General features: G+C 40.1%; 1 long non-coding RNA gene across 1 annotated transcript in view; it reads right to left on the bottom strand.

Annotated features, from left to right (window-relative positions):
* Positions 1 to 25,100, bottom strand: part of LOC112625849 — a 292,554-nt gene that overhangs the window by 138,399 nt on the left and 129,055 nt on the right. The window contains exon 4 of the long non-coding RNA XR_003119789.1: positions 21,416 to 21,504. This is a non-coding gene — a long non-coding RNA (uncharacterized LOC112625849). The remainder of the gene's footprint in view (positions 1 to 21,415; positions 21,505 to 25,100) is intronic.

Below are 25,100 nucleotides of genomic sequence, written 5' to 3'. Positions count from 1 at the left end.
CTCCCTTAACCCGTTTGAAAAGCTAACTGGAGAATGTTCTCCGCGAGGTCGTGCACGAAGCACACTGCCTTCCTCAGCCCTTCCATCACTCTGCTGGAAGGGGACAGCGTGGACTCTTGCCCACATCAGTTTTCAATTGCTCAAGCAATTGTTTCCTGTAGATTAATTTGTAATTCTAAATTTCCAGGAGAATGAAATGTGAGCCCTGTGCCTCCCTCAGGCCATTTCCAGAGCTATGGCTTTCTTGTAATCTGAGGTGAAGGCAGAGTGGTAACACGTGAAAAATAGAAAGACAGGGCTCAGTCAGGGAGGGAGGGAGATGCAGGAGGAACAGACAGTGGACACAAGGAAAGAAAGAGAATGGGAGAGAGAGTGGCTGAGACAACAACAGGAGACCCAGGAGGGCATAAACCAGTAAGGGGAGCTGTATCCCCCACCTTCCTCAAATGTATGCCTTGCATCCTTTCACAAGTGTCAGTTTTACACAACAGTATCATCCTTGCATGCTATGCCTCATCTCATAAAAGGTAAGTAAATAAACAAGCAACACATAAATAAATACTCTTGAAGCAGGACTTTGCAATACTAGGAGACACATGTCTACAATGTTCGCAGATGGAGTGAGTTTTATGTACTGGTTTTGTAATAAACTAGTTAGTCCTCTCTCCTCATTCTAGCCTTATACAGGTCTGCCACTTTGTTTCGAAGCCAAATTACCTGTCACATTGTAGAACAGTTTGGGTCCATGAAAGGAAATGCATTCTCTAAGTGCAAAGCCTTAGGTAATTACTCTGAGAGGGTTTTCACTCAGTCGACATTTGTGGAACAGCCAGTTCTCATAGAAAACTATAGGAGAATACATGTTTCTTTAAACAAAATAGTCTTCCAAAGTCGCCAGTTTCATACAGTAGAGCTTAACCTTTCATTGAGACATGGATTCCTCTGGGAAAGTGATTTTTTAAAAATATGTATCCTCTTCCATGATAAATGAACATAAGACTAATTGTACATTAGTACTGACTTTTCCTTCACCATGTCAAAATAGGAAAACAATATTTCTAAAAATGTGTATGTTGCTGGGCTTTTTGCATGTAAATATTTATGGCAACTTTCTAAAGTTAATTTAAATCAGTCCAAAATATGCAAAATTGTATCCATCTAAGTTTTGATCAAAAGTAAACTTCAATAAGAAGGCAGCCAAAGTTTGTCTTTAAGCAGACACTGAAAACATGAAATGGTCTTTGACATGGTAATATGCATGCCATCTTTGAGCCGTCAGCATGTTGTTTTGAAGCAAGAGGTCTTTAAAACCCTCACTCACAATGACATGTAGATGCCAGGAACAGAAGCAGAGTTTCCATAGCTCCCTTTGCCAAACAAAGGGAGACATATCAAAGAACTCTTCTACATTCTGTGTTGCATTATTTTCCTCATCTGCTCAGTCAATAAGGCCATTTTTTGGCAAGCTCTGAATCATCAATATCATCAGTGTTGTGTTATTATTGTTATAGGGAAAATAGAATAAAAGATCCATGAGGTCAGAGATTGTGTCTGAGTCATTTTCCACTGGACCTCCTACCATGCTGTTACAGAAAGTAGCGTGTCACAGTGACTTGGAAAGATTCTTTCTTCATCAAACAATTAACAACGAATATGCAGATAAAATAAAACTTTGCTGTATCTGTGCAAGTACCTGATTTTCTCCTATAGCTTTGCTTGACAAGGCATGGAGCACAGTACCTGGTATATAGTAGGCATTTAATGGATACTTTCTGGACAATTTTGCAAAAGCAAGGCAGGAGTACAATTTTCAGGCCATGTCTACATATTGTTTGGTTTCTAATTTTAGGTAATTTATTGGGCATTAATCTATCAATGAGGTGAAAATGAATGTCACACTTTGGGAGATAAATTATTAAAAATTTGGATTCTGTGTACTCAATTGGAGTTGACTGAGTAATTGAGATATTTAAAAGTTTGCAGAACATGGGGAACTATTAAAAATATCTTCACAGTTTTCAAAGCTCACTGGTTTTGCAAAATTTCTACTTGGCCTGGAAAATGTGACTTGACCTTATATACACACATCTTTACCAGGCCTCATCCCACCTCCTTTACTTCCCCCACCTCCACACACACGTTAGTGTCTTCTTAGTTGATCTATTTAAATCATAAATCATTAAAGCTTTCTCAACTCAGAACACTGCTTTAGTTTCTTTTTGGAAAACAGAGAATTTGATGAGAATGGCAATAACATTTTCCCCCAGAACAAATGAGCCATGTTTCCTCCAAGACATGGGTGGTACCTGAATGTGACCAGCAGAGCAAGACCCTGTAATGACAACTTTGAATGGACTATTTGTACTTGCACGTGTCAGGTTGAAGGCATGGCCTTCCTAACTAAAGTTTAGTAATGTCTCTTAGGAATATTTCAATTATTCCATGACACATCTGTCTAGAAACATGTAAATATGATCATGAATTCCAAACTGACACTGGAAGTCAAGAGAAATATAGGTCCTATTTTAACTATTTAATTGCACATAGCGCTCTGCCTGATCTTCAGTCTCAGATGTAGAAACTAATCCATTTTTAGCTGACTGCCTTGCTTCTGTGATTACCTAAATTACCCAAAAAATAATTGTTAGTTAAGGTAGATCTAAGATTCAAATTAGTGGTTTCAAAGACCTGGGTCTGTGTTCATCAGGCATTCTTGAGTTACTAAGAAGAGACATTCTCAGCCACTCAGAGTTCATAGGAGTTTAGTCTGTGAACACTGAAAGAAAGGAACAGGGCAAAACATCTCAGGAAGCCTCATGAAATAGGGAGGGACTAAAAGTCACAAAAGTAAACCCCTGAGTAAAGTACACTGATAGTGACTGGGTCTCCTGATAATCTCTCAGTCCAGTCAGTGCACAGCTTACTAGTCCAGAGCTTCATCATCATGGGAAGACAGCTGTCTACAATTAGGCACCCACTGCTGCTAATACCATCAGTCAAGTTCCCTCTACTTTCTTCTCTCACACATGACTTTTTCTTTCATTTAAAGCTTTTGCTGCTTTATCTTTTTTTTTCTGTGTGTCACTCACCTTCTAGATTACTCTGCTATCTGCTGATTCTTTCAAGATGTATCGTATTCAAAAGTCCAAAGAGAACATGTGCCTGATTTGGCCAGTCATCTTTCACCAAAAAGTACCCCTATTGATTACTGTCCTTGTGCTATGCCCAAGCCCATATGTCAGGTGCCCTTAGGAAAGGTGCCAATCTCTTGTCCAATATACTGAAGCCAAGGAATGCAAAACAAACCAGACTGAGGGCAAGGGACCACCCACTGCTTAGTTAAGGATAAGGCCCCATGTTGAGAGTTCTCAAAATGACATCTTGCATACATTCCCCAGGAAGTTAAACATTATGACTTCAATTTCATCTAAACCATCAAAAAAAATTTTAGCGAGAGATTATGAAAGCTAATTTTTAACATGTCTTCAAAAATTAATAGGGTGAAATGATGCCACTGAGATACTTCTAGTAGAATATGGGGACATCTCCCCATTCTGTCCTGATATTTTCTTTGTAACCAACTCTGCACCATGTTAGTGATTTGCATATAATAGCCTCCTGGCACAGATTAAATAAAACCAGTTCCCATTGCAGCTAATAAACTCACTGTAACAAGTCCCTCAACTTTGCCTGGTCACAGTGCTCAGCAGGATTGCCATATGCGGAACTGGATGCAAGATAAAAATAACATTATTTTGTGCTTTCAAACCCATACAACTTTATATTGTCTCTTTGGAAATAAATTTTGTTTAATGACCAGTGATTATCTCCTATCTGCCTTGCTATAATACCAGTTTTGTTTTTTTTCTTTTTAATCACTAGTGTTATCTGTACTTTGGAAGAAGAGCTACAATTAAACATATTTTGAACAGAAGAGAAAAAGGCAGCAGGGCTTTTTTGGCATCCATTCGTACAGCCTATCATTCCAAAACATTTCTGGTTTTACACTGGTATCATCGACCAATGTCAGCACAGCTGAGGTGGCTGTGCTAATTAACTGTCCTGCCGAACCAGCTGAGAAAGCTTGTAGAAACTCCATGGGAATATGAGCTATTAGAAAGAAATTCTATCCAGTGGAACTAGGGAACAAACCCAAATATAGAATCAAAACACAGAACAGTTGCCCTTAACCATCAGGTGATAACATCATCAGTTACAAGATGTTAGAGAGTTAGCAGAGTTGCATACCAGGCTGGTATGACAGAAGAAAAATTAATCACATGTAAAGAGTTCAAGGCCATTTCTCCTGTTTACAACAAAGCTTTTGGGAATAGCTAACTTCGCATCTCAGAAGAGAGAAAGTTCTCACAATCCAAGAGAGAAAGTACTCAAAATCCAAAGGCACATTCTCAAGGGAAAAACCAGTGCAACACAAGAAGGACTACAATCTCTAAGGGACTACTTGAGATGTGTATGGGATGGGGCAAGAGTGGGGAGGGTTGTTCTGGGAATATGATGAAATGGTAGGTGTCATGCAGGATAGACAATTAGGGTCAAATGCCTGAAAGGGTGTATGTAACATGACACATTATTCTTTTTCATTATTTTATTCTCTTTGTTAAATTCATCTGATAGAATTTTGAATTCCTTTTCTGTGTTATCTTGAATTTTTTTGAGTTCCTCAAAGTAGCTATTTTGAATTTTCTATCTGAAAGGTCACATATCTCTTTCTCCAGGGTTGGTTCCTGGTACCTTATTTAGTTTGCTTGATGAAGTCACGTTTTCCTGGATGGTGTTGATGCTAGTGTATGTTCTTCATTGCCTGGGGACTGAAGGGTTAGGTATTTATTGTTGTCTTCACTGGGCTTATTTGTAGCCATCCTTCTTGGGAAGGCTTTTCAGATATTTGGAAGGTCTTAGGTGCTGTGATCTAGGCTGTATGTGCCTTAAGGGGCACCCCAAGCCCAGTTACACTGTGGTTCTTGCAGAGTTGCAGGGGTACCACTTTGATGGCCTTGGATAACATCCAGGAGAATTCTCTGGATTATTGGATAAAGACTCTTGTTCCCTTCCCTTCCATTCTCCTAAACATACAGAGTCTCCCTCTCTCTCTCTGTTCTGAGCCACCTATCATCAGGGGTGGAGTGATACAAGCATTCTTGTGGCCACCACCATTATGAGAGCACTGGGTCAGGCCAGAAGCCAGCACAGTGCTATGTCTCACCCAAGGCCTGCTGTAACCAATCCCTGACTACTGCCTATATTCACTCAAGGTCCTGGGGCTCTGCAATCAGCAGGTAGCAAAGCCACTCAGGCCTGTGTCCTTCCCTTCAGGGCAGCAAGGTCCCACAGGCCCCTAATGGGTTCAGAGTGCCATCCAGGAGTCAGGGACTAGAGTCAAAAACCTTAGAAGTTTATCTGGTGTTTTATTGTACTGCAGCTGAGCTGGCACTCAAACTACACAATTCAGTCCATGCCATTCTTCCCTCTCCTTTCCAAAGCTAGAAGAGCCTCACTCCATAGCCACCACCACCCCAGGCCACGAGGAGTACTGCCAGACTGCCAATGTTCCCTCAAAGTCTGAGGGCTCTTAAGTCAGCTTGTCATGAATGCTGCCTGGCCTAGGACTCACCCTAGGGTGAGTCCACCAGGGAGTGGGTTCCCCTCTGTCCAGGGCAGGTCTAGAAATGCCATCCAAGAGTCAAGTCCTGGAATTATGGACCCAAGAGCCCACTTGCTTGGTGCCCTACTCCCCTGTGGCTGTGCAGGCATGTAAGGTACAACACAAAGTCTCCTTTACTTTTCACTCTGCTTTTCTCAAGCGGAAGAGGTTTTGCCCCATAGACACCACAGCTGGTAATATGCTAAGTCTCACCTGAAACCAGCATCTCTCAGAGGCTCACCCAAGGCCCTTGACATAGTACCCTGACATATCGCTGCTGGTTATTCCAGACCCAGGGCTCTTCAGTTAGCAGTTGATGAATGCTGCCAGGACTGGGTCCTCTCCTTCAAGGCAGCAGATTTCCTTCTGGCTCAGGGTGTGTCTAGAAATCTCTCGTCTGGGAGTTAGGGCCTGGAACGTGGGCCTCCCAGCTCTGACCTCCCAGCCCTATCCTGCTGTGGCTGAGCTAGTATTCAATATGCAAGACAAAGTCCTCCCCACTTTTCCTGCTCTTTCCCTCAAGTAGAAGGAAGGAGTCTCTTTTGGAGCCTTGAGCTGTACAGCCCGGGGTTAGGAGAGGGGTGATGCCAGCCTTGGCTGCTTCAGTTGGTGTCTCAGTATGCTGTGTGCCACCCTAGTCCACTGTCATTGGGCCTAATTCAGCCCTAAGACTCACCTAAGGGTTGCAGTCCTTATGGCCTAGACTGCCTTTCAAGTTTACTTAGACACACAGGGTGCTCTCTGCACCATGCAGGGGGTGCCAGGGTGGGAGAGGGATGGCATCAGTGATTCAGGACTGTTTTTTTTTTATCTCGTCAGTGCCCCTTTCAATGATATGAAGTTAAAGCTAGGTACTAGGAGTACTGATTTTTCATTCTTATACATGTGTTTCTTCTGTGTAACTAGTTGTTAACTTGGTGTCCTTGCAGGTCGGGGGTAGAGGGCAGACATCCATGGGCTTCCTATTCTGCCATCTTGCTCTACCTTCTCACATGGCACATGAATAAGAAAGATGTTGTTTGAGGCCAGGAAAATGAGAAGCTTCAGGAACTTCAAGAGGTAGGAGAGTTTTAATAAAAGTTGCTATGAGCTATGTACCCCTACTACCATCATTTTTTTAAAGTTTGTTCAAGATATATAATAAAGAATAAGTCGCTTTATTGGGCTATGTTTATCTAAATATAATACTAAGACAGTCTTGAACTCTATGGAGTTTTAGATTGGTTGGCTTTTGTTGAGAACTGTGAAGGACCTGAGAGTTTACCCTGCTTGAAAGCTAACAAGTTAACCTGGCAGAAGACATGAGACTCCTGGGGCAGAAACAAAGGATTTCATTACTCACAGCACAGCAAACCACATGAGTTTCTTGTTCATAGCCATTTCCCTTGCCCTCCAAGACCCATGAGGTGATACATTGCTTCAGGGGGGATGATAAGAATACAGGTGGTTTGCATCCCAGCTGAGGGACATTAAGTGTAGGGAACTGGTATATTTTTTATGATGTGCTACAAGCAAACCTGCGTGCGCCTTGCCCCCAAGGGAAACATTATATTATACTGGACAATAAGCAAACCAGTCATCAGCTCAAGGGAGACGCCATCTCTGTCTTCCAAGGCTGTTTGTTATGCAAGTGTCCCTGAAAAGATAGTGCCTCTGCTGGCAAGGTATGCCGAAGCATGAGACACCTATGGAGAATTGTCTCCTGAAAGCCTTATACTAACAGAGGCTACTGACAGTATAAGTTGTGCTCTCTTCCACCCACTGGGGCAACTCCAGGGTGGCAGCCAGTAAACATAATGTGTCCATACACGTTCCACTGTGCTCTTGAGACATGTAGATCTGGGCATCTGGGATCATCTTCTTGGCTCTAGGGACACAGGTAATTGTTAGGGGTACCATTCATTTGATCTCAAGTCATACAAAAGCAGAATCAGTTATGTAACTGAGTCATTATGTGAATTGCCTTCGTATTGAGGACAATGCATATAAATCTCAGCAGTTCTCCTTTTTCTGCCTTTTCCTCTATTTGCTCCCATTCCTGGAATTTCTTAATGAGTCAATAATCTCCCATATCCTCAGGCTCTTGAAGAGAGAGATATTATAAATAGCTCAAAATGTTCACTAGTTCTACTAATCGAATGCTTTGGGTTACAGGGTTGAAGAATAACAACTTGGACTTTTTGATTCCCTTCCTAAATGACGTGTAAGTTGAAACTGAATCCATATTCTCTTAAGAAAACAGAAGGAGTCATAACCAACTTTTCTATTTGAATTCCCATATCAGGATGGCTTCAGTGAAACAACATGGGCCTGGAGTCAGAGAAACTCAAATGCAACTCTATCACTATTAGTATGACTGTTAGTAAATTAAGAGACTTAACCTAGGTCTCAATTTACTCATCTGTAACATGGGGATAAAAATACCTATATCCTAGTGTTGTTATCAGGATTAAATGAGAAAATTTGTAATGCATTTTGCATAGTACCTGGCTCTATGAATAATAGTTGTTATTATCAGCTTATCCTGTCACACCAAGGAGGCCATAAAATACAATGTTGTGAGTGCAGGATTGCCCTTAACTTACTGCCTGTCCTGAGATCCACTGTTATAGCTATCAATAAATCAGAAGTCAATGACTACTCTGCACTCTCGCCAACATGGGAATGTGTGGTGTTGTGGGATACTCAATTTGACTTCACTTCTTTGGTGGTGGACACCACCTTTGTTCATCTGAATAATGGAGTTCAAAGGAGGATGCCAATAGGCACTGATGAGCTGCCAGGAAACCAGGTCTCTACAGAGCTTTATCAGCTATGAATATCTTGGATAGATCCTAATCCAGGTGTCTTTTTTAAAAAAATCTTTAAAAATCACCGTAGATTTTTAAAATTTCATATAATGTAGAATATAATTGCATTCTAAATTAAGGCTCTCCTAAGCACTTGCGTTCTGAAAAATTGCAACTTAGACTAGAACTTGAATTATTAGTGCTCAAGTCTATAATGTCATCATGTCCTTTACCCCTAATCTTTTACATCAACAAAGCAGTTAAAACAACAAACCCTTAAAAGATGAAGAAACTGAACTCAGAAAAGGTATTGAGTTGTCCAACTCCCTTTCCATTCGGTAAATTATCTCATCTATATAGCTAAGTCATTAATTCACAAGGAAGATAGTTACTGAGATTCCACCCAGAGCAAATTATTATCCTGGCCCCTGGTGATATGAAAGTATCAAGGCCTGATAACCACAGTCAGGAAGCTTCGTTCTCTGAAGGAGCGACAAGGCAGCTTTTACATTGCACCTGCCAGGGTCAATGCACAGTGCTGGGTGATACTGAATACTGTGTAAGGTAGGATTCCTTTGCTTTCAAGTAACAGGAAAAAAAAAAAAAAAAAAGCTTACTTTCTTTAAAATTTAGAATACTGAAGTAAAACACATCATAACCGGTACTTGAATCACGGCATCAAGCAACCAGATTCCTTAGGAGTAGTTAAGGCAAATAAAGTGCTTTTAACAGTACCCGGCAGCTAAGCATGATGATTCACACCAGTAATCTCCACACTCTGGGAGGCTGAGGTAAGAGGATTCCATGAGCCCAGCAGTTCAAGACCAGCCTGGGCAACAGAGTGAGATCTCATCTCTACAAAAAGATTTAAAACTTAGCCAGATGTGATACCACATGACTACAGTCCCAGCTACTTAAGAGGCTGAGGAAGGAGGATCTCTTGAGCCCAGAAGTTTGAGGCTGCAGTGAGCTTTGATGGCACTACTGCACTCCAGCCTGGGTGACACAGTGAGACCCCCAACTGAAAAAAAAGCACCTGGCATCTAGTAAACACTATTTACATTTTATGTGTTACAATTAGCTAGCACATGGCCCTCCACCCCAAACTCTTAAAGGGCCACAGTGGAGTTATATATAAAGTAAATGAGAGCAGAGTAAATTTTACCCAGAGAGTGAAGGGCAGATTTCACAGAGAAACTTACATTTAACCTCGTTCTTGAGCCCAAGAAGATTGCCAAATAAGCAAATTAAGTTTCTTAAGGCAGAAGATGCAACATGTGCAAGGTGAGGAAGCTTGAAGGGCAGAGTGACTGGTGAAATAAATTCTGATTCATCTGTACAGGGGTTAATAAGCAACCGTTTAAAAGAATGAGATAGAAATGATGTATTAGATGACATCTTTATGAATGAAAAATTAGAGTGACACAATAGTATGCATAGGAGGCTCTCATTCAGTTTTAAGTACCTCTGCATTATTTAAGTAATGCATGATAAGCACATTATTAACTATTAAAAGATAAGAAAGTATGGTATGAAATCAGAAAATATCAAGCTATTTATTTTAATCACAGGGATAGAGGATCATGAGATGGAATTATAATTGGGAATCAGATTTTATGCTATACAGTCCTAAAGACTTGGAATCTCATGCTCTGGGCTAGATCAGGATGACCGACTACAGCAGTGGGCTGATCCTGGCCCACTACCTGTTTTTGTAATTAAGCTTTATTAGAACGCAGTCACTGACATTCATTTACATATGACTATAGCTGCTTTTGCACTACAGTGGCAGAGTTAAAGACTTGTGACAGAGACTGCCTGGCCCACAAAACCTGACATATTTACTATCTAAACCTTTAAGAAAACGTTTGCTGACTCCTGCTCTAGATAATAAAAAGACTTCAAAGAAGGGAGTGGCATCATCAAATGTGTTTATTAGTAAGATAATATCAACAGAGCCTGGGAAGCAGATATAAAAATGTTAATTATAGTAATTCAGACAGACTCTCTGCTATGCCTTATAGAAATTTCTCAATAATTCTCACAGTCCCCTATAAGTAAATAGAAATATGATGATGTCCTTTTTATAAAAGAGAAAAATGAAGAAATGAACACACAGCTATTAAGTGGTGTCTTCCCTAATAGAATATATGCTCCAGGAGGAAGGAACTTCTTCTTGTTCAGTGTGCTATCTCCAGCACCAAGGACAGTGTCTGACACACAATAAGGCACTCATCTAAGTAGATATTTATGAAACAAATGCAAGAAGCATCACACCAATAAATAAATGAATGACTGGGAAATGCATATAGGACAGAACTGAGGCAGCCTCTCAAAAATTATACTGCAGAAGCAGCCATCCCAGCTCCATCATCCTGCCACTTCAGGCAGCAACTAAAGATCTGCCATGTCACCTTGGGAGCTAGAAACCAGAAAAACCAAACCAGAACCTACAGGTTCTCTCTTAGCCCAAGGCTATCTCACTCCTCTGTACTCTACCTGAAGAGAGTTATCACTTCATTTGTCTGCCAATTTGTTTTTGCTATACAGCATGCCCTATTTTCTTTCAATTTCTCACATCTGGTTAATTTCTGCTCTTTAACCCCAAGCAGTTTTAGGGGTGCTTCCCATTGCTTAAGGGATTCCACTCCCCTCAGCAGGTTACCTCTCCATCATCCATCTGATAGACAGGTTTCACTGTTGTCAAACATCACTGTTGTACAGTTTCCATCTAGTTCTTGGGCTGATCTTTCAGCTGTACCAGCCCTTGAAAGCTCACAGGATGAATTGCTTGCTTTCCAGGACTTAATGTTTATCTCCCTTCAGATCTCACCATCTGCTGTGATTTGGCAGCTCAGGTAAATGGACTTTTTCTACTTCTTTCAGTTGCTCAGCCTCCCGCAGGCATTGCCATGTCTGTCCTCCCTCTTTTCAGACATCATCTCCTTGGAAGTGATAGGGTTTATGTTTAAACTGATGGATGTGCCTGGTGCTTTTTTCCTTCCACGCTGTCTGTCATTCTTTACATTGCCTAGTTTCAATCTGGCCACTGAGGCCTGTGCATAAAGAAGAAAAAATCTGTAAGATCAGAATCAGCTGTATCTTTTTTTTCCCCATTCCACCTACTATCTATTGTTTCACAATACTATTTCCCCAAGTTTCTTTTTTTTTTTTTTTCTTTTTTGAGATGGAGTTTCATTCTTATAGCCCAGGTTGGAGTGCAATGGTGCAATCTCTGATCAGTGCAACCTCCGCCTCCTGGGTTCAAGTGATTCTCCGGCCTCAGCCTCCAGAGTAGCTGGGATTACAGGTGCCTGTCACCATGCCTGGCTTTTTTTTGTACTTTTAGTAGAGACGGGGTTTCACCATGTTGGCCAGGTTGGTCTCGAACTCCTGACCTCAGGTGATCCACCGCCAAAGGTGGCAAAATGGTGACGGCCAGACCCTTTGGTTTATTCTGAAAATGACTCAGAACCTGAAAGTTTTATTAAAGCAATGGAAACCTGGCTTCCTTTCTCAATTTGGAAGAAGTGGTACACTGGGGCTTGTATTTCCCTTTGTGTTTCTCTTTGGCATAAACAAGCAAGAATGGATTATCAGTTACAGTCCTTTGATGCCATTCATACATTCTAGTTTTCCTCAGTGTATTAGGCTATTCTTGCATTGCTATAAAGAAATGCCTGGGGCTGGGTAATTTATAAAGAAAAGAGGTTTAATTGACTCACACTTCTGCAAGCTGTACAGGAAGTAGGGTGCTGGCATGTGCTTCTGGTGAGGCCTCAGGAAGCTTACAATCATGGTGGAAGGCAAAGGGGAAGGCAGCACATCACATGATGAGACAGGAAGCAAAGAGAATCAAGTAGGAGGTCCAAGACCCTTTTAAATAACTGGATCTTGCATGAACTGAACTTACTTATCACCAAGGGGATGGTGCAAAATCATTCCTGAGAGGTCAACCTCCACGATCTAATTATCTCCCACCAGGCCCCACCTCCAACATTGGAAATCATATTTCAACATGAGATTTCAAAGGGACAAACATCCAAACTATATTGCCTGGTCTCACCACTCCTCCAATCCTCCTTTCCATCTTACCAGCATAAAACGTGTACAGTTGCTCCTTATGCTTGGCCTTTATAGCACCTGTACTTTTTGAACTCTAGTGTAAAGCCAAGTTTCCAAAATCTTTCAGAGCAGGGGTCAGCAAACATTTTCTGTAAAGCCTTTGCAGTCCATGTGGTGTTTACTACTCAATTCTACCATTGTAGAGCAAATACAACCACAGATAACAAGACTAAACAAATGAGTGTGGCAGTTTTCCAATAAAACTTTATTGATAAAAACAGGCAGTAAAACATATTTGGCTCATGGCCACAGTTTTCTGACCCTTATTTTAGAGCATTACCTCTGATTTTGAAACATCCATCATCTATCCAGTCTATAGTATCTATTCATATAAGGAGTAGTCAGAGTCTACTAAATTATTACACCAACTGGTAAAATCTACTTTCATACTAATTAACTGAGTTCATATATATATAAATGTGGATATCAGTATGTAATTTTAGCAGTTATAATTAAATAATTTTAAAGAAGGCTGAATTTGTTTTCTAGATTTTAAATTCATTTATTACTTTTATGAACTTTAGTAAAATATTATATATCCACTACTAGGTATTTTAAATGTTGTTTACACAAGTGAATAATAAACCCTAATAAGACCAGTGCCTGAGTTATTCTCTGGGACTAACAGAGTTCCTTTGGGAGTTATCTGCTTCAAGCCACTCTGGAGCTAAAGCATACTATAACAGAAGACAGAGTCACTTAGTACCCTCCCAGCAACCATGTCCCCTGAGACTGTCATGGCACCAGGGAAAAATCTGTCTCATATTTGTTTAGCATTCTACATTAATTTCAACAACCAATACAGTAAAAACACAGTTAACCATTCTGGAGATATTTCTTGATAAACTGCTATGTGCCAGGTACTATATATGTAGATGAAACTAGGACAGGTTAAGCAGCTGGTCCAAGTTACAGAGCTTTAGTGTCTCTGCCTCTAAAGCACAGCTGAATCATTATGCAATGGCTTCTCTTCATACAGTATTTTCTATGTATTTATTCCTTCTCATACACCAAAAGAAGAAATATTTAACTTAGTGCTTGGTGCAAGGTTGATGATCAATAAATGCTTCTTGAATAAGAAAAAGTCTTCTCTAACCAAAATTTGGCCCTCTTCCCAGGAATCCTGTCTTAGTTAAAAGCATCACCATTCACTCGATTTATCCAGGCTAAAAACTGCAGAGTCATCTATTATTTATTTTCCTCACTCTTAAGCCCCTTCATCCAGTTGGTCACTGTGATGCTTAATTTTATGTGTCAGTTGGGATGGGTCACAGTCCCTAGATATTTGGTCAAATACTATTCTAGATGTTTCTATGAGGGTGTTTTTTGGATGAGACTGACATTTAAATTGGTGGGCTTTTAGTAAAGCAGATTACTTTTTCTAATATGGGTGGGCCCCATTTAATCAGTTAAAAGCCTTAATAGAACAACAGACTGAACTCCCGAGGGGAAAGTAGAAATTCTGCCAGCTGACTGAGTTCAGGTTTGAATTGCAACATCAACTCTTCCCTGGGTGTCCAGTTTGTTAGCCTACCCTGCTAATTTTGGACTTGCCATCCTCCATAATCAAGTAAACCAATTCACACGCATGCGCCCACACACAACCACATGTGTGTGCACGCACACACACACACACACACATTCTATTTGTTCATTAAGTTTTACAAATTCTTTCTCTGACCATCCTCAATTCCCTGCATTGGTTCAAGTTCCAATCTTTTGCAGTAGCCTTATAATTAGTCTTTCTGCTCCTAGCTTCTCTAATTCTCAAACTGGAATTAGGTCAGTGGCTCCCAAATGCCTGCAGAATCAAATTCAGACTCCTTGGCATGACACGCAAGGCCACTCACAATTTGGAACCAGCTTCCCTACCCAGTTCCATCTCCCACCCCTAGTCCATTCCAGTCAGCATTCCAGGAACTGTCCCACTCTTTCATACCTCGGGGTCATGCTGTGTGTGTTGTGAAATGTTATTCTGAAAATGTGAGCAAGAGTTCCACAATCAAATAGAAGATTTTTGGCCCCGACTCCTTACTTGGCACTCAGTTGCCTAATCAGTGACTTTTGTGAGTTAAAAGCAAGAAAAGAGTTCAGCCTTCCCTAAGAATTCTTTCCTTATCTCTGTGGATCATATAAATCCATATGTGCCCTGTAAACTGTGTTGACACAATGAAAGAAAAACCAGTGGAAGGTGAAACAATAAATCAGCTACAGTCAACACATTGCCAAGCCACTGTTCTGACTGCTTTTTCATTCACCTGATGCTTTTCACTTAACTGACACAATATCCCAGTTATGTTTTCATCGGGTAGCCACACCTTTAGCAAATAAATGATGTTAGACAGGGGCCCATAAAACTTCCAGCATAATTTTAAAGTCTTTTGTTTCATGTTGTATTGAATCAGACTGATTTCTGACTACCTGTCATGTATGTTTCCTTTGTTCATTAGAATGTAAGATTAGAATTACTTTGAAATTCCCTTTGGTGAATTGTTATGCGATGTGAAATGTTATCAAAAGGTCACTGAAGTACATGTACCAGTAGCTTTCAAAATTAACAGACAGCATGGCCAATTCTACATCTGGAAAATGGCCCAGTCAGGAATGCAGATATAATACTGCCAATATTCATTCATTCAGCAAAGGAAATTTACTTCCTCTCTACTGTGCTAAGTCTGGGGATATTAAAATGAATATAATACACTCTCTATCCTTAAGGAGTTCAGAGGAAGAAGACAGCCAGATTAACAAACCATAACTTTGTGTATTATAAATAATGCTTGAAGATTTAAGAATAAGGTCTATGTTCACTTAGGGAGTGGTCAAGACAGGATTCACCAAAAAAAAAAAAAAAACAACCATTTTTTTTTTGTGTGTGTGTGTGTGCGAGACGGGGTCTCACTCTGTCACCCAAGGTGGCGTACAGTGGAGAGATCTCAGCTCACTGCAACCTCCGCCTCCCAAGCTCAAGTGATCCTCCTACCTCAGCCTCCTGAGTAGCTGTGACCACAGGTACGTGCCACCACACCTGGCTAATTTTTTTGTACTTTTGTGCCAAAAGTACAAAAGGAGGAGTTTCCCCACACTGTCCAGGCTGGTCTCAAACTCTTGAGCTTAAAAGATTCACCAGCCTCGGCCTCCCAAAGTACTGGGATTTTATAGGCTGTGCCACCACACTCAGCTCTGATTTTTGAGCTGAATCAAATGGTGTCACCTGAGAGAAAATCTGGCTTGCTTTAGAGAAGTGATTCATAAAATGTGGTACCCCGGCCAACATCTTCAGCACTGCACGGAAACTTGTTAGAGATGCAGACTCAGGCCAATTCAGGCCACTTGAATCAGATGTTCTGGGGATGTGTTTTAGCAGCTCTCTTCATCATTCTGATGCACCCTTAACTTTGAGAGTCACCAATTTCAAGAAAGATGCAGAGCCCAACACAGCTGCTATCTAAGGAGTAGGCTTTTGGGGACAAGTAGTTGAAGAGGGCCACAGAAGATGAGGTCTATAGACTGACAGAGTGTAAAGAAGCCTAAATACCTTGCTTAAAAGTTAAGACTATCCTCTAGATCATGGGAGTACATTAAAGTGTTGTAACTAGGAAACTATAATGATTAGATATGTGATTTTGGAAAAATAAGTGGGGCAGTAATTTAAGACATAAATTCAAGATATGTAAGCAGTGAGGGACATAGAAGACTGTTATAAAAGTCCAAGCCAATGGTGTTTGGGGCCTGAATTAAGTAGCCAGTGGCAATGAGAATGAAGAAGGAAGGATAGATTTGAGAGGCTTTCAGAATGTAGAATTGCCAGTACTATTTTTGACTGAATAGATGTAGATCTTAGAGGGCAGGAAAAGAATGATCTCCTTAATTGACTGGTACATTCTTTCTCAAACTGAATGTCCAAACCAGTTTTAAATGGAGTGAAGAAAAGATGAAACTTTGCAAGTTGGTAAGTGAAGTGAGAGATGGAAGGAAACTTGAGTGAGAGGTAAGCTTAGGTTTAAGTAGCTTGAGGTATCTGTTAAAATATCCATAGCAGAGATAAAATAAAATACGTTGCTGTGTCTGTTGGGTGTTGTTTTTTTTAAATCTTGCTCTCTTGCAATTTCCTATTGGACTTCAAGAGTACCCCAATAAAAAAGTGAGTACATATTCTGTATAAATGTCAATTCACAATACAATTCCAGATAAGCATTTGGCTGTTTGTATTACCAATTTACTTGATGGATCTCTTTGGAAACTACTACAGTAAATCACAACCCTGCTCTCCAAACTTTATATCATAATTTTACTCAGCTGGGAATTGCGTGGACAGGAAGATTACTGATATAATTACTTGGAACTCCTTTAAATATTTTTGTGGGGTCTTTGATTCTGAAGACTTTTAAAAATACTTCTGGATAGTTTACTAAAATATTGAATTACAGAAAAAATGGGGAGAACATTCCTTAGCATCTGTCTTGTTCATCTTCCTTTGAATCAGGAAATCAATTTTTGTCCACATATGTATTCTCTGGATTCACACAATTCAGCAAGTTGGACATAGAACGGGGAGCCAATCACTTCAGCCACTTTGAAGGTCTTTCTGGAAGCCCATGTTGCCAAACTGACTGACGTACCTACATATCTGTCTTGTGCAAGGATCTGAACTTTTCCTTTTCCCTATCCACCTCCAATATTTACCTACTGAAAGAGGGTGGTAAAACCAAAGTCCCCTGAAATCCTAGTCCCTGCTCTCACAGTCAACAGAATACAAAGGGACCCCAAAGACTCACTGTCCCCTCAAAGCAGCACTGAACCAGAGGTAGTTGACATGTCAAATTTAGTGACTACCCCACGGCGACATAGAAAAGAGGAGAGTGTTTTCTCTAATTTGAGCTACAATGCTAGAGTGCTGATTAAGATTACTGAGTGGAATTAGCATTCACTCTGTTAGCTATTATCTGCATGACCTTGGGCAAGTTACTTAGCCTTGCTTTTAACGAAAAAAAAAATTTACCCACAAAACTGTGGGAATGAAAGGAGCTAAAGCAGGTAAACCATTTTGTATTGACTTCATATAGTCATTATTATTCTTAGGGTAGTCATTGTTCTGGTCTTCCTATTTTTGATACTGAAGGCTCCAAAATTATGCCCTTACATGCTAGATAGGAACCTGCAATCTGAATTTAAAATGTATTATAAAGAGTCATTTCTTAAAAGAGACATATAGAATTGTATCAACCCATATATTTTATCATTATCCTAGTTTATTAGCTCTACCATAATATTCCTGATTCACTTGAATAATGGCATTCAACATCATGACCCACAGTGTTTGTGTTTGCTATTATTTACCTCATTTTAATGGTGGATTTGTAGACTATCTATACAATAGGATGGAAAAATTACAAGCAGACAATTTTAAGTGCTTAAAATCCATTAAAAACACATACACTGGGCATTCACTAGTGCTTGGCATTATTTTTTTCTAATATTTATATAGAGTAGAGTTTTTCAGTGTTCTCCTACCAAATACATCATTTGACTCTCATAACACTCTGGCAGGAAAAACTTACTCCAAAACTTTCTTTTCCTTTTACTACAGATTGAAAAATCTGGTATGTATTACACTTATATTTCAGTGACTTGGGTTCTGCTAATGACTACAAATGGTCTCAATTTCTTAGAGTTTTAATCCATATTACAAAAGTTGTCCAAATCATTTTTATTATCAGTGAATAAGGCAGCCTAATAGTCTTTCAGAATAGGAATGTTTGAAGGAGGTCTGTGTCTCATATTTGAATATGAAGCTTTTGTTAATTATTGTTCTCCCACGGTGTTCTAAAACATCCTCCCTAACACTTCCTAGAAGATAATGATACGGTTTCCTTGAGCTGGACCGACTAAACATTTTCTCAGATTTTTTGTGGGGTCAGGATGTAATAATTCATATTTTAAAAAATCTTTTCAAATTATTCTGCTATACAGATGATTGCATTGATCCAGAACATGACCAGCAGTTCTCTCCATTCTGCTTCAAGTTAAAGTTGGTTCCTTGGTCTTCAGCTGTAGGCAACCTATTTTTGGCTCTTCTTTCTTGAAATTAACCTACTTCTCCTTAAGGAGAAACCCTTTTAATATGGCTGTTAGAAAAGAACCCTCAAGTATATAACCTTATAGAACACGATGCTCCAAATTGCCACTTTCCATTTTGTAAATATAAATATCATTAAATCAAAAGCTTTAAAGCTGTATACTAAACCCTCTTCCTCTATGATAATAACTATTCTCTTTTCTTGTCTTATGTTTTTTCTTGAATTTTAGACCTCAGACATTATTTTTATGGGGGAAATTCTTAAATGGAAGTTTGTTACCACTTAAAGATAGATGTATTTTTCTGCTCTCGTATGATCCATTTAAACTTACCATCAAAGTGAACTATGGACTCATTTTGAGAAGAAAATATATCCCATAGACCATAATTCCCCAAGACCTTTATTTATTTGATTTCTGCTCCCTGGGATCATGGCCTCATGACATGAAATTCTCAGTTCTGTGAGCCTCCCAGGGAATAGCATTCATAAAAATCATTTCACAGCAGAACTTCAATGCCAACCCAACAATAAAATATTCCAGCACATTCTCACACTGAAGGCAGCCACGGGCAGCCACTGCTCCATTCTTTTTACAGTAAAAAGACACCTTTTGGTAAAGACATCAAAGCCATCTCCACAACAGACCACACAGAAACCTCCGTTTAATAGAGATGTCCTTGGATGTAAAACTCCAATATAAGATAATTAGAACTTTACTAATTCTAACTACTAGAGATTTAAGGGTACTATCAACACACAAATCCCCATAATTACTTTTTTAAAAAAATTAAGACGTAATTTTGAATATAAAACTGGAGGGAATGCACATCCATCAAATGAAGTGAATCTTCAAAGCACCTGGATTCTTCACTCTATCTCTCAAAGCAAACCATAAAATCATCCCTGTTGTCTCTGGAAGGGAGGAAAACTCCTCCACTTCACATCTTCTCTGCTGAGTTTCTTTCTACTATGGATTTTCTGTACCTCACATCCCTCTAATTCCTCCCTCTCCCAGGATCCTACCTCTTATTCCCCTTAGCTTTGAATGTGATATCTTTAAATCGTTCATCAGATGCCATCAAGTTCCACTTTCATTGTGACAGCAAGGAAAAGCTGTTCTGACCTAGGGAGGAGCCTCTATAAGATAACCAGGTTTTTGCAAATAGATATCCTCTCTAAGTACTTCTGTGCTTTACAATGTAAATCACAAACAATACCAGAGTTCTTTTCTCTAACCTCACAATGTTGAGTGCCCTCTGAGTTTGCTTTGTTTTGTTTACTTAAGAGGCAGAAGGCTGTATATTTAATAACACTTTTGCCCTAACGTTTGCACACATAGCCTGAATTTACTGGATAATTTCCAGCAAATTAGTAAATTATTCAACTTATTTATTCTGTCTTTATCTAGTGATAGTCACAAATAGAAAAAAAAAAAAAAAAAAACAACAATAACCAATTGAACATTTTGCTGTATTTGAAGGGACTGCTAGGAAAGCTAATCTTATAAATTAAAGTGAATGAGGGCTTTATCACATATATAACTTTGAGCTATATTAAGTAGCTATAGTATAGGGAAAAGACAGATATACTGTACATTATAGTCCCTGTTCTTACACTAACTGTTTGATAAATTTTGACACACAACAAACGCTGTCTAGGCAGTGGTTTCCTTATCTGCAAAATGAACACGTTTGAGTAATAGTCTCTGTGGAATTTATAGATCCAGCATTCTGATTTGAAACTCAAAAAATAATTTGTCATTATGATTTCTCTTAATACCTCCTTTTTACTCTAAAGCTAATCAATTTTTTCTTCCTCTCTGACCATTCAAGTATGACCCAAATCTTCACATACTAATAAATCAAATCTAAACTCAATTCCAAAGGTTTGATTTCATCCATTTCTACATAGAATCTGGCAATTGATTTTTTATGATCTTTTAGCTCTCCAAGTATATTTGCAAAAGAATGGGTAAATTGGATGTACATCCATTCAATCATTTAAGAACACTTACTGACTCCTAGTATCTTTTATTTCTATTTTCTTCCCTGAAACATTTCAAAGTAAATTGTGGCCATTATGATGCTTCCCTTCAGAATATTTTGGCAGGCATTGCTTAAGAAGGACATCTTCCAGTATAATCACAACACTATGATCATATAAAAAAGAAGCAATAATTCAAAAATACCTTCTAATATACAGAACACATTTGAATTTCTCCTGCTAGTTCAAAAATGACTTTCATAGGTGTTTTGTTTTTTAATCTAGGACCAAATCAAGGTTCACAAATTACATTTGGTTGTTATGTCTTGTCATTTTCTTTTACTTTAGGACAACAGTTAGTAAGTAAACTGTGGCCCACAGACCAATCCTGCATGGCCTGTTCTTATATCTCAAGCTAAGAAGGATCTTTACATTTCTTAAGAGTTGTAAAGCCAAACTACAAGGACAAAAACAAAGAAGAAAGAAAAGAAAGAAAAGAAAGGAAGAAAGGAGAATATACAAGAGAGACTTCCATGTGACCCACAAAGCATGAAACATTTGCTATCTGCCCTTTACAGAAAAGGTTTACTGACTTTTGATCTATAACACTGCCTTTACCTTCTGTGATTTTAGAACAGTTTTTGAAGATTCCAGGTAGTTATCATAAAGAATATATCACACACTTTGGATTAGTTTCATGTATTCCTCATGATGAGACGCAGGTTAAAAATTTTTGCCTGGATCATTACAGAATTAGATTGTGTTCTTTCTATTACATTATCTCAAGAGACACATATGTCAGGCTGTCCCATGATGGTAGTACAAAGTTTGACCATTTTGTTCAGCTGGTGACTGCCAGATGTCTCTAAAAAAAGGTAAAATTTTCTCTTTGTAGTTAATAAGTAATTGACAAATGATACTTGAGATTGCATGACTATCTTATTCCTTAGTAATATTCATCCAATAGTATTATTATCTATTGATAGTCTTTGCCTGAATTACTTATTACCCAGGGGTCATGTAAAATGGTGACTTTCTAATTCTATCATTTATTTTAGATTTATTTTCTGGCATGCATCTGTATAGAAACATCTTTTCCCTTCTCTTTCTCTCTCTCTCTCTCTCTCTTTCACTATGATTTCTTGGGATTTTAATCCATTGTTGTTAATATTATTATTCAAATGCCAACTTGTATATCATTTTCCTAGTGGAAGCCTTCAAGCTAGCCTTTTTATTCTTTTGACTCAGCCCCATTTGGATTTGATCACTTCCTTGATTTCTTGCACATGGTGTCTGAAGCTTACCATGTACATTCCCTGCCCCTGGAAGAATCCGCCTTTCCCCCAAAATCCTGGTTCCTTTAGTAGACAGTGCTATTCAGTAATGAAGATCTGGGGGTTTTGTTGTTTTGTTTTGTTTTGAGATGGAGTCTCGCTCTGTTGCCCAGGCTGGAATGCAGTAGCACGATCTTGGCTCACTGCAACCTCTGCCTCCCGGGTTCAAGCAATTCTCCTACCTCAGCCTCCCAAGCAGCTGGGACTACAGGCACGCACTGCCACGCCCGGCTAATTTTTTGTATTTTAGTAAAGACGGGGTTTCGATTTTGGGGGGGGGGGCGGAGCAAGATGGCCGAATAGGAACAGCTCCAGTCTCCAACTCCCAGCGCGAGCGACACAGAAGACCGGTGATTTCTGCATTTTCAACTGAGGTACTGGGTTCATCTCACTAGGGAGTGCCGGACAATCAGTGCTGGTCAGCTGCTGCAGCCCGACCAGCGAGAGCTGAAGCAGGGCGAGGCATCACCTCACCTGGGAAGCGCAAGGGGAAAGGGAATCCCTTTTCCTAGCCAGGGGAATTGAGACACAAAACACCTGGAAAATCGGGTAACTCCCACCCCAATACTGCGCTTTAAGGTAACAGGCACACCAGGAGATCATATCCCACACCTGGCCGGGAGGGTCCCACGCCCACGGAGCCTCCCTCATTGCTAGCACAGCAGTCTGTGATCGACTGGCAAGGCAGCAGCGAGGCTGGGGGAGGGGTGCCCGCCATTGCTGAGGCTTAAGTAGGTAAACAAAGCCGCTGGGAAGCTCGAACTGGGTGGAGCTCACAGCAGCTCAAGGAAACCTGCCTGTCTCTGTAGACTCCACCTCTGGGGACAGGGCACAGTAAACAATAACAAACGCAGCAGAAACCTCTGCAGACGCAAACGACTCTGTCTGACAGCTTTGAAGAGAGCAGTGGATCTCCCAACTCGGAGGTTGAGAGCTGAGAAGGGACAGACTGCCTGCTCAAGAGGGTCCCTGACCCCTGAGTAGCCTAACTGGGAGACATCCCCCACTAGGGACAGTCTGACACCCCACACCTCACAGGGTGGAGTACCCCCCTGAGAGGAAGCTTCCAAAGCAAGAATCAGACAGGTACACTCGCTGTTCAGCAATATTCTACCATCTGCAGCCTCTGCTGCTGATACCCAGGCAAACAGGGTCTGGAGTGGACCTCAAGCAATCTCCAACAGACCCACAGCTGAGGGTCCTGACTGTTAGAAGGAAAACTATCAAACAGGAAGGACACCTACACCAAAACCCCATCAGTACGTCACCATCATCAAAGACCAGAGGCAGATAAAACCACAAAGATGGGGAAAAAGCAGGGCAGAAAAGCTGGAAATTCAAAAAATAAGAGCACATCTCCCCCGGCAAAGGAGCGCAGCTCATCACCAGCAACGGATCAAAGCTGGACGGAGAATGACTTCGACGAGATGAGAGAAGAAGGCTTCAGTCCATCAAACTTCTCAGAGCTAAAGGAGGAATTACGTACCCAGTGCAAAGAAACTAAAAATCTTGAAAAAAAAGTGGAAGAATTGATGGCTAGAATAATTAATGCAGAGAAGGTCCTAAACGAAATGAAAGAGATGAAAACCATGACACGAGAAATACGTGACAAATGCACAAGCTTCAGTAACCGACTCGATCAACTGGAAGAAAGAGTATCAGCGATTGAGGATCAAATGAATGAAATGAAGCGAGAAGAGAAACCTAAAGAAAAAAGGAGAAAAAGAAATGAACAAAGCCTGCAAGAAGTATGGGATTATGTAAAAAGACCAAATCTACGTTTGATTGGGGTGCCTGAAAGTGAGGGGGAAAATGGAATCAAGTTGGAAAACACTCTTCAGGATATCATCCAGGAGCACTTCCCCAACCTAGTAGGGCAGGCCAACATTCAAATTCAGGAAATACAGAGAATGCCACAAAGATACTCCTCGAGAAGAGCAACTCCAAGACACATAATTGCCAGATTCACCAAAGTTGAAATGAAGGAAAAAATCTTAAGGGCAGCCAGAGAGAAAGGTCGGGTCACCCACAAAGGGAAGCCCATCAGACTAACAGCAGATCTCTCGGCAGAAACTCTACAAGCCAGAAGAGAGTGGGGGCCAATATTCAACATTCTTAAAGAAAAGAATTTTCAACCCAGAATTTCATATCCAGCCAAACTAAGTTTCATAAGTGAAGGAGAAATAAAATCCTTTACAGATAAGCAAATGCTTAGAGATTTTGACACCACCAGGCCTGCCCTACAAGAGCTCCTGAAGGAAGCAATAAACATGGAAAGGAATAACAGGTACCAGCCATTGCAAAAACATGCCAAAATGTAAAGACCATCGAGGCTAAGAAACTGCATCAACTAACAAGCAAAATAACCAGTTAATATCATAATGGCAGGATCAAGTTCACACATAACAATATTAACCTTAAATGTAAATGGACTAAATGCTCCAATGAAAAGACACAGACTGGCAAACTGGATAAAGAGTCAAGACCCATCAGTCTGCTGTATTCAGGAGACCCATCTCACACGCAGAGACATATATAGGCTCAAAATAAAGCGATGGAGGAAGATTTACCAAGCAAATGGAGGACAAAAAAAAGCAGGGGTTGCAATACTAGTCTCTGATAAAACAGACTTTAAACCATCAAAGATCAAAAGAGACAAAGAAGGCCATTACATAATGATAAAGGGATCAATTCAACAGGAAGAGCTAACTATCCTAAATATATATGCACCCAATACAGGAGCACCCAGATTCATAAAGCAAGTCCTTAGAGACTTACAAAGAGACTTAGACTCCCATACAATAATAATGGGAGACTTCAACACTCCACTGTCAACATTAGACAGATCAACGAGACAAAAAGTTAACAAGGATATGCAGGAATTGAACTCAACTCTGCACCAAGCAGACCTAATAGACATCTATAGAACTCTCCACCCCAAATCAACAGAATATACACTCTTCTCAGCACCACATCACACTTACTCCAAAATTGACCACGTAATTGGAAGTAAAGCACTCCTCAGCAAATGTACAAGAACAGAAATTATAACAAACTGTCTCTCAGACCACAGTGCAATCAAACTAGAACTCAGGACTAAGAAACTCAATCAAAACCGCTCAACTAC

This window comes from Theropithecus gelada, chromosome 6, assembly GCF_003255815.1.
Source record: "Theropithecus gelada isolate Dixy chromosome 6, Tgel_1.0, whole genome shotgun sequence".
NCBI lineage: Eukaryota > Metazoa > Chordata > Mammalia > Primates > Cercopithecidae > Theropithecus > Theropithecus gelada.
The sequence above is the reverse complement of the archived record's forward strand: the minus strand, read 5'-3'. Positions and strand labels throughout refer to the sequence as shown.